Genomic DNA, 5,644 nt, shown 5'->3' on the forward strand with positions numbered 1-5,644 from the left:
GTTTGGAGTTATGATTAATAGGGTGTTATTTATTTAAAGGGGAAAACTTACAGATCACCGTCCCAGACAACAGCCATCTGCACAACCAGGAAGGGAGTCTAGTCTCCGGCAGAGCAGGAAGTGAAGAGAGCGAGCAGAGGAAATAGCCGCTTTTTTAAAGGGAGAGAGACCACGCCCCAATGGGCTGGTATCACAGCAGCTATTGGTTGGAGGGGCGGAAGGACCTCCCGCAACAATGTTGTGTGTGTGTGTTTGTATGTACTCCCATGTGCCACTGCAAGACTGAAGTAGTCAGAGGACAACTTGTGGGAGCTGGTTCTCCCCTACTGCATGGGTCTTGGGGATGGAACTCAGGTCCTCAGGCTTGGCTGCAAGAGCCCTTCCCCACTCACTGTCTCGCCAAACTGCTGGGTCCCCTCTGGGACAAATTCAAGTCTTCTTCCCTCCATAGAAGTGTGACTGAATTTGAATTATAGTTGTAAATATTAGTTTTATCTCATTATTTTGGATTTCTTCTGTTAGGCACCAAATTTGTATGTTTAATCTGTTTTGTCTGGTTTCAATTTTTAAGAATTATTTTTTATTATACTTAACCATGTGTAGGTGTGTGTGTGTCTGTGCACATTAGTGCAGATGCTGGCAGAAGCTGAAGTGTCCACCTGTCCATGAACTAGAATTACAGGCAGTCCTGGACCACCACGTGCGTCCCGGGGCCAAACCCCTCTGAGAGAGCTGCAGGTACGCCAGGTCCCCAGTATTGTTTCTGAGCTTTTGAATTGCTGACTTGGGGTGGAGATTATGGCGTAGCAGTAGACTGCTTGTCCGCTGTCCGCTGTCGTAACCCTAGGTGGGATCTCTCTGAGAGGAGGGGAGGGGCTTAGTCTCTATCTGTCCCCTGTATCTTACTTCAGTTTATCACAGGGGTTTCCCCTAGATATCTTTTTTTGTTGATTTGGGTCACTTTCCCAGAGACACTGACTTTGAGACAAGGGTGTGTGCCAGGTGCTTGCTGAGCATGCCCTTGTGCGAGGAGGAACTGGACGGAGGCCACAGCTGGTTAACGTTTAACAAGCAGCTCTCTGGAGGACAAAAACTTTGATCTGTAGCCTTCGACTGCTTTCAGTACTGAGTACTTGCCCTGGAACACAGATAACAGCAGACCATACAGTAAGAAGGAAAGGTAACTGCTGAATGTTTGTTCCTTTAGCTTTGAATATAATTTATTTAAATTTGACTTTATGTCTGGGCGTGGTGGAGTGTGAGCCCATCTGAGCTGCGGAAGCAAGAGTCTGAGTTCCTTGTGAGCCTTGCTCGTATAGTGAGTTCTAGGTCAGCCTGGGCCACAACGTATGCTGTGGTCTCAGCAAAGTTAAATTTTATATCATTTAAGTTTTGATAATGGCTTTGGTCATGCAAAATTTCCAAGTAACAGTTCTCAGGCTAGTGGAAGGCAGGGCCTGATCCAGTGGCCTCGATGGTCTCAGCTGATCCCATAAGGAAGGGTTTGAATAACATCTTTTTCGGTTGCTGTAGTTGTCTTTCGACATGATCACATGGACCCCAAGCCGGCCCAACACTGCCCATGTAACTGGTGATGACTGTGACCTTCCTGCTCAGAAGAGTGACTGCCGGGAAACTCATGAGCTCTGAAACAGACTGGCCTTTCAGAGACTTCAACCTGCAGATGAGAACTTCATACCCTGCAAGGGAAGTCACTGCTGCCCTGAGGAAAAGGGGTGGCCTTGGGTGGAGGGTTCCCTTTGTCTAAAGGAAATTCCCAGAGAAAGACTAACGTCGTCAGCAGTGCACACTTTAGCCCTGAAGGCAGCTGGGGACACAGCAGTCTGTGCTTGTGCACCTTGTCATTTGATTGCATTCGCTGCTTTGGAACACGAGTTATCACGCTTCCATAACACGTATGGTTCTGTCTGGGCATGGTGGTGCATCCTTAATCCCAGCACTGGGGGGCAGAAGCAGGTGGATCTCTGTGGGTTTGAGGCGGTCTATGTGGTGTTCCAGGCTACATAATGAGATTCTGTCTTGGAAAAACCCAAATGAAAACAAAAACAAAACAAAACAAAAACTTACTGTGGTTCTTTGTGTGTGTAGATGTATGTGTGTGTGTGTGTAATTTTAGTTTTTAATTTTTTTATTTTCTGATTTTTCAAGACAGTGTTTTTCTGTAGCTTTGGAGCCTGTCCTGGAAACTAGCTCTTGTAGACCCAGGCTGGCCTCGAACTCACAGAGATCCACTCCACCTGCCTCTGCTTCCTGAGTGCTGGGAATAAAGCCGTGCACCACCATCACCCAGCTCTTATTGTAATTTTAGATACTAATTTTTTTATTGTTATCATAGTTTAATATGTCATTTTTTCTGAGCCAACTTTTTTATTTTTAATATTTTTTTGAGATTACAATGACAATATTTCTTTCTTCCCTTTTCTCCCTCCAAACCCTCCCACGTACCCTCCCCCTTTCAAATTCATGGCCGCTTTTCCCTTTAGTTGTTTTGTGTGCGTGTGTGTGTGTACATACATTCACACACACACACACACACACACACACATTCCTAAATGCATAATACAACCTGCTCAGCCTGAGTAACTATAATGAGAAAATGCTTTTGACCCTCAAATCAGAGATTTCTGTTAGAGACTGGACCTGACCCCCAGCTAAGATATGCCAGTCACACAGGTGAGCATCCTTGGGGACAGAGACTTTGGAATGTAGAATGTGAACCTTGTGTGACGCCCCTCAGCATAATCAAATATAACTTCTGTTATACTAACTACATGAATCTATCTTCAAGATTGTGACAGTAATGTTATTCATATATGTTTTTAGGGATGACCACTTGGCATTGGATAAAAATTGGTGTGCTCTTCCCAAATCAACTTTTAATATTTTAACATTGTTTTTGGAAGACAGTGGGGAGAGGTTCTATGGTTTTCCTAGTGTTTTTTTCCAGCTCAAGAGCGCCATCTTCTGTTATTATGAGTTGCCATTCTCTGGAATCTGACCTGGCTTTCTGTTCTTTTAGGGTGGCCTTGAATTCTCTATGTAGTGAAGAATGACTTTCCTGAGTTCCTGATGACCTGCCTCCAAGTTCTGGGATTACAGATGTGTTCCATCACACCAGCCTTCTTCCCGTCCTTTCCACCCCCTTCCTTTCTTTCTCTTTCAGGTGTATGTATATATGTGTGTGTGTGTACACACATATATACATACATACATACATACATACGCGCACACAGTATATACACACACATACACGCACAATGTATATACACATATATTGTGTTGCCTGTGGCAACCTATAGATAATGTGTATATATGTATATATGTGTGTCTATATATGTGTGTATTATTGAGAGAGTTTCACACTGCAGTCCAGGCTAACCTGGAATGCACTGTGTAGTCCCACTGGCCTTGAACTGGTTCTCTTTCTGCCCTGGCTTCTGGCGTGCTGTAATTACTGGCGTTGGCCTTCACAAAACGGCCTGATGTGTTGCTCTTACAGTCAAATGTCTCCCGGTCCTTCTATTTATTATCAGGACAATTATTTTACTTTTCACAGTTTCTCAAAAAAGATACTTTTTCAACACTACTACTGTTGTTCCTATGAACTTTCTAACTGTGGCTACTGTTGCCTGTGGCAACATGCTGGGTTCAGACCCGTTCCCAGCTATTCCACTGTGGGTTGGGACCTTCCTTCTGGGAGTGAACCATTGTTCACTAGTGACCTTAGCTTACCCTGATCTTTTGAGCATTTCTGGTGGCTTCTACACAGTCCTGGGATTCCAGCGTCATTTCCCCAGCCTTTCCCTCCTGTGCTGAGTCCCATGCAGGTATTACTCTGTACTTTCCTTTTTATTCTTCTCATACCTTCATGCCAAGATGTGGCGTTATCTACTTCAGTTTTGTCATTCTGGAAAATATCAGTTTGCCTTCTCTCTCTCTCTCTCTCTCTCTCTCTCTCTTATTTACTTATTAAGCATAAAATGTACTGCTGGCAAGGAAGGCACCAGATCTCATTACAGATGGTTGTGAGCCACCATGTGGTTGCTGGGAACTGAACTTGGGACCTCTGGAAGAGCAGCCAGTGCTCTTACCCTCGGAGCCATCTCTCCAGTCCCTCTTTTTTGGTTTTTCAAGGCAGGGTTTCTCTGTGTAACAGTCCTGGCTTTCTGGGAACTCAAACTCACTCTATAGACCAGGCTGGCCTTGAACTCACAGAGACCCTCCTGCCTCTGCCTCCCAAGTGCTGGGATTAAAGAAAGGTATGCACCACCACCAACCACCCAGCTTTTTGGTTTTTTTCAAATTTTGTTCTTAAATTTGCTATTTCTTGTTGGAAGAGCCTTTCTCCAGCTGGACAGGAGGTTCAAGGCCTGCTTGGACTTCAGAGTGAATCCTAGGCCAGTCTGGCGGAATTGGAGGGATCCTCTTTCAAAACAGAACAAAATATGGGTGTGCAGTGCAGTGGTAGAGCTCTTGCTAACGCTTGCAAGGTCCTGCGTTCCAGCCCCAGTGTCTGAAATTCAGCAAGCCAAATAGACAGAAACCTTTTCCATACTAAGTCAAAAAGATTTTATTTTAAAAATTATTTTTTATTGTTTTTATTGAGCTATTTCCCCTTTCTTCCTCCTCTCTTTCCTTCTTCCTTCTCCTGTGACCCCCATACTCCCAATTTGTTCAGGAGATCTTGTCCTTTTTCCTTCTTATATAGATCCATGTATGTCTCTTAAAATTATTTTTAATCATTTATTTATTAAATTAATTATTATTAAAATAAATATGCATATGAGGACAAGTGCCCAAAGAGGGCATTGTGTCCCTTGGAACTAGAGCCAGGAGAGTCGGCTCCCCATCTTCCACTACATGGGTCCCAAGGATGGAACCTAAGTCCTCAGTCTTAGTGGCAAGCACCGTCACTCTCTGAGCCATCTTGCTGCACCTTATGTTTCCTCTTACATCTTTAAAGAAAAAATATTTTTTTAATTTTGTGTTATGTAAATGTGGGTGCAGGTGCCCACGGGGGCCAGAAGAGGGTGTCAGATGACCTGGGGGGCCAGAAGAGGGTATTAGATGGCCTGGGGGGCCAGAAGAGGGTGTCAGATGACCTGGGGGGCCAGGAGAGGGCGTCAGATGACCTGGGGGCCAGGAGAGGGCGTCAGATAACCTGGGGGGCCAGAAAAGGGCCTCAGATGACCTAGTGGCTGTGAGCAACCTGGTGTGAGTGCTGGGAGCTGAACTCTGATCCTTGAAGGAGCAGCCAGTGCTCTTAACCCTTGAAAGACTCTTGTGGCTCCTGCACTTACATCTTAAAGCCACTGAAAGGTCACCTAAGAGTGGATTGGACCTAGTTTAATCTTTCTAGGCTGGCTTGGTACTCAGTAAGTAGTTCATGGTCACCTCAAAACTCTTGGCAGTCCTCCTGCCTCAGCTTCCTAAGCTGTAGTATATGCCACCACATCCAGTTATAACAAGTTTTCTCTACAAAGTCTCTAAATAGTCTCTGTGTTGTGTTTCATAAAAACACAAATGTTAAATTTAAAAAGAAAAAACGTAGTGGGGTGTGGTGGTACACACCTTTAATACTAGCAGAGGCAGGATCTTGAAAGACCCTACAAACACCCCCCCC

At 44.8% G+C, this 5,644-nt stretch overlaps 1 long non-coding RNA gene across 2 annotated transcripts in view; it reads left to right on the plus strand.

The window, feature by feature from the left end:
• The window catches only part of LOC126488767 (uncharacterized), a 25,188-nt gene extending 19,544 nt beyond the window's left edge, over nt 1-5,644 (plus strand). The window contains exons 3-4 of one of the 2 annotated variants that reach the window (XR_007588791.1): nt 604-738; nt 1,534-5,644. This is a non-coding gene — a long non-coding RNA (uncharacterized lncRNA). Of the gene's footprint in view, nt 1-603; nt 739-1,107; nt 1,181-1,533 lie in introns of those variants that run through there. The other variant, XR_007588792.1, reaches the window with a different exon arrangement.

The sequence above is a fragment of the Alexandromys fortis genome, unplaced genomic scaffold, assembly GCF_014885135.2.
Source record: "Alexandromys fortis isolate MF-2015 unplaced genomic scaffold, M_Fortis_MF-2015_v1.1 scaffold_216, whole genome shotgun sequence".
Classification (NCBI taxonomy): domain Eukaryota; kingdom Metazoa; phylum Chordata; class Mammalia; order Rodentia; family Cricetidae; genus Alexandromys; species Alexandromys fortis.